This window comes from Somniosus microcephalus, chromosome 1, assembly GCF_052327205.1.
Source record: "Somniosus microcephalus isolate GS21.2 chromosome 1, FLI_Smic_1.0, whole genome shotgun sequence".
Classification (NCBI taxonomy): Eukaryota; Metazoa; Chordata; class Chondrichthyes; order Squaliformes; family Somniosidae; genus Somniosus; species Somniosus microcephalus.
The window spans coordinates 110,520,285-110,533,184 of NC_140987.1; the positions used below are offsets into that span (position 1 = coordinate 110,520,285).

The window sequence follows — 12,900 nt, forward strand, 5'->3', positions numbered from 1 at the left end:
CTGATTTAACATTGAATTCACCCACTCTAATTTACACTTCCTTCTCAGTCCTTGTGCTGTTAATTTCACAATCCTTCAATCTGATTGGTTAAGGAGCTACACAGTTACTTGCTCTGTTCACTCAGCACGGTGGCATAGTGGTTAGCACTGTTGCCTCACAGCACCAGGGACCCGGGTTCAAATCCGGCCTCGGGTGACTGTCTGTGTGGAGTTTGCACATTCTCCCCGTGTTTGCGTGGGTTTTCTCCGGGTGCTCCGGTTTCCTCCCACAGTCCAAAGATGTGCGGGTTAGGTTGATTGGCTATGATAAATTGACCCTTAGTGTTAGGGGGATTAAATACGTGGGGTTACGGGGATAGGGTGGGATATGTGTTGGTGTAGGGGTTACGGGGATCGGGTGGGATATGTGTCGTTGCAGGCTCGATGGGCCGAAATGGCCTCTATCTGCACTGTGGGGTTTCTGTGATTCTGTGATTCTGTGAGGTCTCAGATTCCTGGTTTCCCTCGCTGCCCCATTATCAGCTTACCACGCAAACAATTTAAAAACCTAAACGTGCAAGGGCAAGTCTAACTAACTTGCTATGTGCAACTGCAACCATCAAACGGTTAAGATAATCAGCATTCAGAAATCTGCTCTAAGTGCCACCAAAGCCAACATGGGTCACTCACCTCAGCCTATGTGCATATGCATATATGGCTTACACATGCTTTCTTATCATCAGTATCGATCAAATCAGCTACATGTCCAGCATGAACTGGCAGCCAAGAACGGACACAGGTGCTTTCAGCTTTAACAGCTTCCTTTGCGCTTTTGCAGAAAGACAAACTATATTTGATCAAGAGGCCTAAAAGTGATCTTGTGCCCTTTTTTCCATTTTAGGTTAACTTATTTGGACCACAATGAATTTCCTTTGTGTACCTAAGAAAGTAAAAAAAAAACGAAGTGCAAAACCCAAAAGCCATTTCCTGTCAATGTCCACATACACACATATTCTTCATTTTAAAAAGCTCAGGTTTTATGATTACATTTATACTAACACAATGATGGCTGCAAAATCTTGCTTCGCATTCTCCCCAAAGTAATGGAATTTTGGGCATGGCTGATGTGTTTATGTACTCATTTTGTTACCATTAGTGGATGTGAACCTTATGCAGTAAGAGCTTTATACAAGAAATATATGTACATTCAACACAAATAACATTTAATTAAGCTTCAGTAAAATTATATAATTGTACAATACATTTAAGGGCATCCCAGGTTTTTTAAGCATTAATTTTACTATATCAAAAATATCATTTTCTCTGGTAGCATTAACATTTTTAGAATTTTAATTATATAAGTATTGGGTCATTGAATTAAATCCTGTTGCTTTTCATTCAAAATAATTTTAACTTGTTAGAATGTTTAACAGACATATATTCTAGTTCAAGTAACATACTCATTCTCATTAGTCATGTAATGTGACTGAAAATGAAATAAAATATAAGCAAAGCTGAATTTCTCAGAACTCAATGCTCGGCCAGGTGTCTGACATGCATGGAAACCCAACTCTATGTTTATTTCAGCAAACAAAACCCCTGAGATTTTATTTGTGGTTATATTTTCTTTAAAATATTTTTTTGTTGTTGTAAAGACATACAAAAAATATGCTATCCAACAGTTTGTAATTGAGAATGCTCACAGTAAAATATTACTTTTAAAACAAAATATACTTTCAGAATACAATTATTAATTGGAAGCATAAATGTACATGGTATGATTGTCAATGATCCATTAGGAATTGGTATTGATGGGTGACTGATCTTACCGGTTGTACAGTTATTTAGGTCACATAGAGTCCAAGCTGCTATCGTAAGGTGAGCCATACCAAGATAAGTCTTGAGCTGACGTTTCTGTTTTGACTATCAGTGTCCTTAGTCATTCCCAATTGTAATTGTAAGAATAATTTAATTATTTCTGTTTTGTAGCCTGCAAATCAAATGTAATGAATTTGTAATTGACTATTAATAAATTATGTAGTATTGGTACCCATGATGCTCACCTGCATTTGTATTTTCAATTGAGAAATTAGCCAATCAACCCCAATCATAACAGCAATAACTATTTGGTGATGTTTATGTTTAATTCTCAGACCAATTAATAATTAAGAAAAAAATTGTGATAATATTTCTAAACCAGCCCTTTAATTTTATTCATTCACAGGATGTGGGCGTCGCTGGCAAGGCCAGCATTTATTACCCATCCCTAATTGTCCTTGAGGAGGTGGTGGTGAGCCACCTTCTTGAATCGCTGCAGTCCTTGTGGTGAGGGTACTCCCACAGTGCTGTTAGGGAGGGAGTTGCAGGATTTTGACCCAGTGACAATGAAGGAACGGCAATATATTTCCAAGTCAGGATGGTGTGCGACTTGGAGGGGAACTTGGAGGTGGTGGTGTTCCCATGCGCCTGCTGCCCTTATCCTTTTAGGTGGTGGAGGTCGCGGGTTTGGGACCTATTGTAGGATCTGGTGGAAGACTGCCTCACCATATGGTTTATTAAATAATTTGCTAATTTAACCTCCATAATGTGCTCTTATATTGTGCTCTTCCGTAATATGTCTAAATAAACAAACTCCATTCCACTAGTAGCAAACACAACTAAATCAAAAACTGGATTATATTGCCATCCTTCATAAAAGGCTCTGTGCTAGGCATTTTCCCAAGAACCAGTTATAAAAATTAATAATTATATATGGATAGCTTAGTAATACATATTCTTCTTAACTATTCTAATTTTCCATTAACAGTTATGTCACATACAGGGTGGAAATTCTCCAATGTACACACAGCATCCTGGGGGTTTTGTTTAACATAATATACCATCAAAAAAAGAGAAGGAAAATGCTGACTTATCGAATGATTAGTGAATGAATCTACAGTACTTGATATATAACAAACAGGTTTTGATGGCATGGTTTCTATTCACTGAGAAGAACTATTAGCTTGCAACTTTATCATGCAAATATATTTGCTATGCAAATTGTAAAACATGGATTACTTCCGTCAAACTAGTAGTTGTAGAAATGTTGTTTATCATGGGAATAGAAGCTGTGGAATGAATTCATGTTGCTTTGTAAATTCAAGATTCAGGACCTAAACATTAGTTATACTCCATTAACCCACTGAGAATTTAAATAGATTCTGGACAAGATAATAGAAAAATACACCAAAATCTATTTTGCATACATCAGTATAGTCTTTCATGGAATGTGCATATATATATCACTAGCTGGAGTGCCCGGCAGTGCCGAGAGTTCTTTGAGGGCATGTTGTTATGAAAAAAGTAGAAATAATTTTTATATATATAAATGAGTTTGTCTGTGTGGGAAGGAGAGAGAGAGAGGGGGGGAAAGAGAGAGAGAGAGACTGGGGCGGGGGGGGGGGGAGAGAGGCCCGGGGATTGAGAGAGAGACTGGAGGGAGAAGAGAGAGATGGGGGGAGAGAGAGACTGGGGGGAGAGAGGGACTGGGGGGAAGAGAGAGAGAGAGAGGCTGGGGGGAGAGAGAGACTGGGGGGAGAAGAGAGAGATGGGGGAGAGAGAGACTGGGGGGGAGAGAGAGAGTGAGACTGGGGGGGAGAGAGAGAGAGACTGGGGGGAGAGAGAGAGACTGGGGGAAGAGAGCGAGAGAGACGGGGGAGTGAGAGACTAGGGGGAAGAGAGAGAGAGAGAGAGACTGGGGGGGAGAGAGAGAGAGACTGGGGGAGAAGAGAGAGATGGGGAAGAGAGAGATGGAGAGACTGGGGGGAGAAGAGAGAGATGGGGGGAAGAGAGAGAGAGAGACTGCTGGATTTAGTTCGGGATTAGCCTGGAGAGGGGGGGAAGGAACACCTCAGGCCTGGCCCGATGGACCCCTGCGAAGGAAGGAAGGAAGCGAGCTCTCCCTCCCTCTCCCACCCCCTCACTTTTTCCCTCCCTCACCCTCTCTCTCTCCCTGCCCCTCTCTCTCCCTGCCCCTCTCTCCCTGCCCCTCTCTCTCTCCCCCCCTCTCTCCCTGCCCCTGTCTCTCCCCTCTCTCTCTCCCCCCTCTCTCTCCCCCTCCCTCCCCACTCTCTCTCTCCCTCCCTCCCTTCTCCCTCTCTCTCCCTCCCCCTGTCTCTCCCTGCTTTCCTCTCTGTCCCTCCCTCCCCTCTCCCTCCCTAGCGCCTCAGGCCCGGTGCCATTCTGATAATTTGCCACCCGGGGAAGGGCTTGGAAAATTGAGCCCGGCCGCGGTGGCCATGCACGGCCTAGCGCTTCAGGCCCGGCCAGGCTGTCGGGCCGCGACTCACCTCAGCTGAGCTCCACTTCGGGAGAGAGAGAGAGAGAGAGGGGGGGGGGGGGGGAAGGAGAGAGAGGGGGGGGAAGGAGGAGAGAGAGAGAGAGAGGACTGGGGGGAAGAGAGAGAGAGAGACGGGGGAGAGAGAGAGAGAGAGAGAGACTGGGGGGAGAAGAGAGGGACAGGGGAAGAGAGAGAGAGAGAGAGACTGGGGGGGAGAAGAGAGAGACGGGGGGAGAGAGAGAGGGAAGGAGAGAGGAGAGAGAGAGAGAGAGAGAGGGCCTGGAGTCCCCGTGCGTGGGGTAGCGTCAGAGGCCCGGCCCGAGTCACCCCAGCTGAGCTCGCGCCTGCGGCACGCCGACCGAGTCACCGGAGAACAAACACCGTCCTCACCTGTCATGATTAGCCGCAGCTTGCTTTTTGCTGGTCGGGGAGGAAGGAGGGGAATGGCGCCTGATGGCCGCAAGGGAGTACTCCTGCTTCGGGAGAGAGAGAGGGGGGGGAAGGAGAGAGAGAGAGAGAGAGAAGGGGGGAAGGAAGAGAGAGAGGGGGGAAGGAGGAGAGAGAGAGAGAAATTTTTTGAGCTTCAGGCCCGGCCGGTCTGTAATGGCTGCCACTCACCTCACTAACGGCAGTTTGAAGGATTAGGCCCCGCCACACAAACGCCATGAAACACCCCCCGTGACACAGCGCGCGGATTGGTCAACCATCACGTCACTCAACGCTAATGAGCGGTAGGGATTGGTCAACCGCTACTGAGCGGATTTTTTTCCATTTTTTGAACGTTTTTTGTCTACTGTCCGAACAATTTTTGTTTGACTAAAAAGTAAATATGCCTATCACACTTCTCTAATCATAAGCTTTCTTTTGATATAACATATGTGTAGGTACGCTCTATAACTTTTGAGTGATGCACAGACAGACAGACAGACAGATCGATCCTTTTATATATATACTAGCTGAAGTGCCCGGCGGTGCCGAGGGGATTTTTGAGGGAATGTTGTTGTTGGAAGAGAGGAGAGAGACTGAAACTAAGTACTCAGCCGGACCCTGACCAGCCCCAGACCAACACAGCCGTCCAAACACCAATCCGAGTGAACCAAATCATTAAACAATGCAAAGAAACCTACCTGGAACATTGGAACAAAATAACCGAAAGCCAAAGCAGATTAGAATGTTACCGGGCCCTAAAAAGAGAATATAAACTGGCAGACTACCTCACGACCATCAGAGACACAAAACAGAGACAGACCCTCACCAGGTACAGACTAAGCGACCACCAACTGGAAATTGAAAAAGGCAGATACAAGAAATCCTGGCAGCCTAGAGAGAATAGAATATGCGATCAATGTCTGGCTGGCGAGGTTGAAACAGAAATGCATTTCCTCCTAAAATGCGAAAAATTCAACACATCAAGAAACATATTATTCAACAAGCTAAGCCAAACAACCCCAGATTTCAAGGAATTGGATGATCTGTCAAAATTGAGATTAGTCCTAGGAGAAGGAGACAGACCATACCTTGGGGCTAAATATGTAACAACATGTCACAACCTGAGGACTGTTTAAAAGTAAGACTGTTTAAAATTAATATTGAACGTACCAAATGAAGTAGAAAGACTGTTTAAAATTAATATTGTTTAAAAGTAATATTGTATATACCCAACAAATGTCAAATCGATTGACACCTACAGAATGTTGGAAAACTGTACCTTTTTGCTATGTAAGCTTTGGCAATATGGTTCTCTGTAAACTTTCATGCCAATAAAGCATTTGAACTGAGAGAGCGACTGGGGGGAAGAGAGAGAGAGAGAGCGAGTGACTGGGGGGAAGAGAGAGAGAGCGAGTGACTGGGGGGGAGAGAGAGAGAGCGAGCGACTGGGGGGAGAGAGAGAGCGACTGGGGGAGGGGATGGGGGAGGGAGGAGGGGACGGGAGGGTGGGGGGGAAGGGGGGAAGGGGACGGGGAGGGGGGAATGGAGGGCGAGGGGAAGGGGGGAATGGGGGGAGGGGAGGGGGGAATGGGGGGAGGGGAGGGGGGAATGGGGGGGAGGGGAGGGGAGGGGGGGGTGTGGGGGGAGAGGGTGGGAGGGGGAGGGGTGGGGGGAGGGGAGAGGGGGGAGGGGAGGGGAGGGGGTGAGGGGAGAGAAAGGGAGGGGGGGGAGCTAGCAGACCTGATGGCTCCGCAGAGCTCTGTGCCGCCCCCACGCACTGACATGGCTCAGCTCGAGCCCCGCCCTCCCGAGCACCGGCCTCCCGAGCCCCGCCCTCCCACTCTCCGGAGCCCCGCCCTCCCGCTCTCCAGAGCCCCGCCCTCCCCGCTCTCCGGAGCCCCGCCCTCCCGCTCTCCGGAGCCCCGCCCTCCCGCTCTCCGGAGCCCCGAGCCCCGCGCACGCGCCCTCCTGAGCTCCGCCTTCCCGAGCCCCGCCCCCCCGCCCGAGCCGGCTTCAAGACCAGAGAGATGCCGCCGCGCAACCTACCGCGTGAGGCCCGGCCGGACTCAAGTCGCGCTCCGGGCGGAAGATGACGCGGATGCTGACTCCCGCCCCGCCTGCCTTTACTAAGATGGCGGGCGGTGGCGACGCTCGGCTTAGGCCCGCCCCCTCCAGCCTTCACAAAGATGGTGGCGATCGCTGGCCTTTTGTCGATCATGACAGGAGGCGCCTAGCTTGGGCGTGGCTGGTCAACAGACGCCCAGGCTTTGAGGCCTGGACAAACGGTGAAAGGTAGGAAAATTATAGAGGTTAGACAAAAGATGTACAAATTAATTAACTTTTTTAAAAAACAATTTGCCTTTTAAAAGCAACTGTTTTTTTGCTGGAAATGTAGATTTGAAAAGAAACACGCAGAAAGCGGGAAAAAGAAATGAAAAGTTTGGAATCAAGATGGCGGCGACTCACCTCGGTTCAGAACGATAAGGCCCGCCCACACATGCACCGATTGGTGGACCGTCAGGTCACCGAAGCGTAGGATTGGTCAATCGTCCCGTCACTCAACTCTAGGAGGGCCCGCCCGCACGCGCCAGGAACCCGCCCCCACCACGCAGCGATTGGTCGACCGTCGGGCCGCTCGACCGTACGATTGGTCGACCTCGACGTCACTCGATGCTAATGAGCGGATAATGAGCGGAATGTTGAACGTTTTTTGGATACCGCGGGCGCAATTGTTGTCTGGCCGAAACGTAAATACGCTTATGATGGTTCTGGAATCGTAAGCTTTCTTTCGATGTAACACACGTGTAGGTACGCTCTATAACTTTCGAGTTTATACAATACAGACAGACAGACAGGCAGACAGACAGACAGACAGACAGACAGACGGAATGACAGACAGATCGACCGCTTTATATGTATAATATATTTAAAGCATATTAATTTCTATTCACTGAATATTTATACCGCACATACTCCTTTTAAAGTATCATTTGTTACCAAATACTTTATTTTCTATTTTAATGCTGTCACTCAATTGTAACTGCAGCAGGCAAATTATGTTTCTTAATGGGGAGGGAACTGGAAAGTAACTTGAAAGACGATTGTGCCTTTTGTGCCAAAAATCCTAGAATTCTCCCAGCCCAAGTTTCCATTTTTTAAAAATATAACAAAATGCAAAAATGAATGTTGCCTGGACTTAACCTGTGCCTCTTCCTTATATTTTACATTCGTGTCTATTTTAGGAAAAGATCTTGGTTTAGGGAATCTAAATAAAATACCCAATCCATTCCAATAGACTGTATGTTTTTTTTCTCTTGTTTAAAGAAATCACAAGATTCTGTAGAAGTTAATCAGTGATCAATCAGCATTATGTACACAGAGAGGGAGAGCTGCATGGATAGCCGTCAGAGTTAATTTATTTATGCAGACTTTTATGTGCTTTGTGAAAAGGGTGGTGTCACACCTGGGTTGAAGACAGGGATACAGGGCTTGCAGCAATACTATGACAGCCAGTTTCCCGCAGCAGTAATTAACACTTAATGGCTTCATATTATAATAATTTATTTTCTCAGAGATAAGTAAACAACTTGGAATGATTCAGAGTTGCATTCACATTGCAGCTACCAGTCTGAAAGCAATAGCTGAAGTTTGGTTTGCAGTCAGGCAGAGCTGCATTCACATTGCCTGGGCAGAACTGCGACAGTCTTGCTTAAGAGAGAAATGTGTGCATGTCTGAATACAGGCATGGGCAAAGCTTTCTCCCAATAATTACAAATTTAAATGTTTGGAAAGCCCAAAGGAGTTAATTCCCATTCTCCAAGCAATTAAATTGAGGTTTGAAGTGTTCACAAAGTGCTCAGGTGGTTGAACAGACCTCCTGGTTTGATGCCGCACTAGTTTTACACCCCATGCAGCGACAAACGGAAGAAGTCTGAGACTATCCCCTCCAAAGAGTCTCACCCCACTTCTCCCAAAGTCAGAGACAGCCTCCAGATCCATATTTAAACTCCTTTACATTGGTGCGAAGCCCAAATCACTTCACACTGCTGTTAAACTGGGACTATGAATGCGACTTAGGTTTTAACTTGTTAAATACTGTGTCTGACATGACTAACTGAAAGAAATAACTTGCATTTACAAAGTACCTTTCAGACCTCAGGACATCCCAATGTGCTTCACAGCCAATGAAATGCTTTTAAAGCGTAGCCACTGTTGTAATATAAGAAACGGCATTTCTCATTGATTTCAATAAACAAGTGAGGAAGAGAGAGGATAACTTTACATAATTTTATACTCGAAGAAAATTAGATTTAGAAGCTTTTCTGGCTTGGTATCCTCTGCAAATGTAATCAACAGCATGTGTGTTTTACTTGTTCTCAAAATTGTGATCCTAATACAGATACAATATTTGGCGCTTGTATGCCCGGACGCTGAGCTTTCTTTCACTTCCATGGGTTTCATCACAAATTGCTTCGCGGTCGATGTGAACTATATATGTACGTATTTAAAAATGGCTATATATGCACACACACACACACACGTACATAAAATGACCCAAATCACTCACAACCTGTCTACAGCCAAAGTCTCTTCCCACATTCGGTCGTTTCTGATTACAAAGTCAGACAACAGGTTTTACAAACCCACACTGGGAGGACACAAACTCAAATATCATACAAGTAAATAAAATGCAAATACTTTCTGTAACACCATGCGTCTGCATTACCAGCGTACGGTGACTTTCAAATTAGTTCCGATTAAACAAGTTGAATTTTGCATCTTATTCTGTGTATGGAGTTTTTTTCCCAAAACTGGCTGATATGATGAGCACATTCTTAAATCATTAAAATAAGTTTGGAATGGCAGGAATCCCCCCACTTCGGTTTCTCGCAAATGTGTTTAACTATTAAGGAACAACGTTTTCATTGAATGAGATTAAACTTTGTGTAAAGCAACTAACTAAAGAAAACGAAAACAGGGAAAGCTGGACACACAGAGCAGGTCAGAGAGAACAGACAAGATCTTCGAGTGTGGATCATCCTTCAGCTGACCAAGGATCCACAGCCTGAAAGGTCACTTTGTCTTTTCTCTCCGCAGATACTGTCTGCCCTTTTCTGTTTTTATTTCAGATTGCCAACACTTTGCTTTTAAAAAGAAAATGAAGACAATAAGATAACAACGGTATTTCAATGTTAAAGGGGTTGCGAAAACATAAAAGTACAAGTATTTAAATGCTTGGGTCAATAAGACCGTGCTGACTCCAAACTAATTGATCCAGTGTCATTTCCAGACCTGTACTCAGTCTTCTAAAGGTTTGCATTAATGCTGGAGTTTGTCCGGGCTGAAATGGCAACCCTCCTGCTAACTCCACTGGATCACAGTCCCCTCGGTCACTGCACTGAACTGGCCCGTTGATTGTATCACACAAACAACTTCGGAATTCATTCGTTGTCAAAAAAAGTACAATTTAATCTAGGCCATGAAAACAATATCCGGGACAAGACTTTACAAGCCAACCTCCCCATTCCTACCGCTGCAGAAACGCCTGGAGGAACAGTGGTCTAAATTGGTATGTTGTAAAACACGACCCAACTCCATTCCTGTGAAATGTACACTAAACAAAATCTAATTTTAAAACCGGGAAAATGACAACATAGCCCCTTTTTATTAGAATAAAGGCAGCGCATTTTAATTTTTAAATTTTAATTTGCTTCCTCTGAGTTGCATTACTATATATGATGTGGCGATAATGCACCACAAGTGAGTCCGTATATTACACTCCGCACTTTCCATTGATCTAATCCTTAATGCCAATGTGCTTACCTTTGCGGCCTTTTCTCGCGGAATCTACTTCTCACAGGCACCGGCCGATCCGCTCATATTAAAAGATAATTAATGAAAGGTTCCGTTTTTGATATTAATACAATTTACAGAATAACGATGCGACCCTCAACAATAAGAGAGACTTGGGGGGAAAAACACCACGCATTCAAGGACACTGCAGTGGGTGTCTATTAAAAGATTTAAAAAGTCCACACTTATTATTTGATCCCCGAATGGGTGTTGAAGATTTACTGTTTTGGACACTCGATGCAGATCGAAAGAGAGTGAGCTGTAGAAAAGGGCAGTTACTTCCTCTTTCTGTCTATAGTCCAGTCCTCATTCTTACTTCCTCGAGTCAATTCATTCTGAAAACTTCCTCCTTTCACAAGTCAGCAACTGACAAAGCAAATATTGCCATAGAATGCTCCAATTTATTAACTTACAACTTTAAAAATTGCAATTATCCCAAGGGGGTAGTTTTTACAAAATTGTAAACATAGTTGCCACTTAATCTAACTGATTTAATTAAGAAATAAAATCTCTTTCACCAGCATATTTACCTCAACAAATCATACTCCTGAATATGACCTACTGGGAAGATCTTCTCAAAGCAGCAACCTTTAAGTAGCATTGTCTATGAAGGGATTTGTATCATACAGCATTAATTATTTTGTCTGTTTGTATGCATATCATTTTAACTGTTAACTGCTCACAGCAAGAATGATAATGTTCAGTAATCTCATTTTTTGCATCAGCCGTAAAGTGGGCTTTTTAAAAATAGTTTTCAGGATCTGGGCGACGCTGGCAAGGCCGCATTTTATTGTCCACCCTTAGTTGTGCTGAGAAGATGGTGGTAGGCAATAGTTTAAATTGCCCTGAACACATCAATATAATTAAAAGTTTTACATCTAGTGTGTGGGAAAGGTGTTTCACACATCAAAAAACCACACTAGAAAGTATCAAATTTGAAAACCTTATACTTGAAAGTGTTACGTGTTAAAACTGTATGGCACACTTGTATCTAATTAACTCAGTAACTACTATCTGGTTAACCATATTAATGTGGCCAAATATAGGCAGGTAGGAAACCTACAAAAGTTCACAGTACTGTACATAGGTAGGAAAAATAATCAATCATGAACTCTATAATCCAACGCAAAAGCAACCAATCGAATCGGGCAATGTTTCTGAAAGCTACTAATTAGGAACCAGCAAGTACCACAAAAGCAGCCAATCAAATTGCCAAAGATTTTAAAGTTGTTTCAGTGGCCATTTTTTTTGACCCACTGCACTATATATAGAGACAACAATTACATTTATAATATAATAAATATATTAAAATTACATAATAAAATCTCAATAAATTTAACTATAAAGATGAATTAAATAACATTCTCCCCCTCTTCCACCAGTCTCATTGTGCATATCATCAGGCCTCACATCCTGGGCCACATATTTTTCCATCTCCAGCCAGCCAACTTTCCCGTCATATACCTCAATCTAATGGACTAGAAATTGTGGTCGGAGGCGTACCTCTGGAGTATGCCTCCGACCCGCGAAAGAATTATGGAAGTACTTGCTGGCAACCAGGCTGCGAAAACGTGAGGTCTCAGGCCTCGAGGCAGAGGGCAGCGAAACGGCCCACAGGTCCCAGGGATGCAGGCGGTGCAGAAGCTTACCTGGGATCACGTGGGCCTGGTCCTCCAATCAATAAGCAGAATTCTATTTTAATCATTTACAAAGAGAATCCCCTAATGAGATACAATGGAATCCCAAAAGTAAATAGTTATACAATTTACAGAATTGAAATTTTATTTGTAATTACCTTCATTCCACCAACCTCACTAAAAATTAAATGTTTTGATAATTTTATACATCATTAAACCTGTAATCTGGGCCAATATTTGCACAAACTCATTTCATACAGTGTATGTGCATAATTTGGGATAAGAAAATGTTTAATTAATGGCTTAGATATCCCCTTATGCTGATGCAAACAGGCCCTGTGCCTGCTTGCATCAACCGTAAGACTTCCTTGGGCAATCACTAGCCAGTCGGTGGGAAAATAGCCCATCTCTGTGCCAGTGATTGCTTTTTCGTGGCCCCCACATGTGGCCTGTCAATGTATGAATTGACAGGCCACAAGTTCCAGATTTCGTGCATGTACTCTGAGAGTACGTCATCATGCATACCGCAATTTCAGGGCCATTGTTTCAAAATGCACAGATTGGCAACCCTGACACGCACAAAGGCACTGGGAGCTCAAGGGTGGGAATTTAAACTTAATTTCAAACTCCACTTCAATGAAACATGACATGGCTTGAATGTAGCTAGACCCCAATCCTTCAAGT

The 12,900-nt window shown here is 44.2% G+C and overlaps 1 protein-coding gene across 2 annotated transcripts in view; it reads right to left on the bottom strand.

The window, feature by feature from the left end:
• The window catches only part of syk (spleen tyrosine kinase), a 207,670-nt gene extending 196,836 nt beyond the window's left edge, over positions 1–10,834 (bottom strand). For both annotated transcript variants that reach the window (XM_085984618.1, XM_085984614.1), the window contains exon 1: positions 10,550–10,834. The gene's annotated coding sequence lies outside the window, so the exon portion shown is untranslated. The remainder of the gene's footprint in view (positions 1–10,549) is intronic.
• Between the last annotated feature and the right edge of the window lie 2,066 nt (positions 10,835–12,900).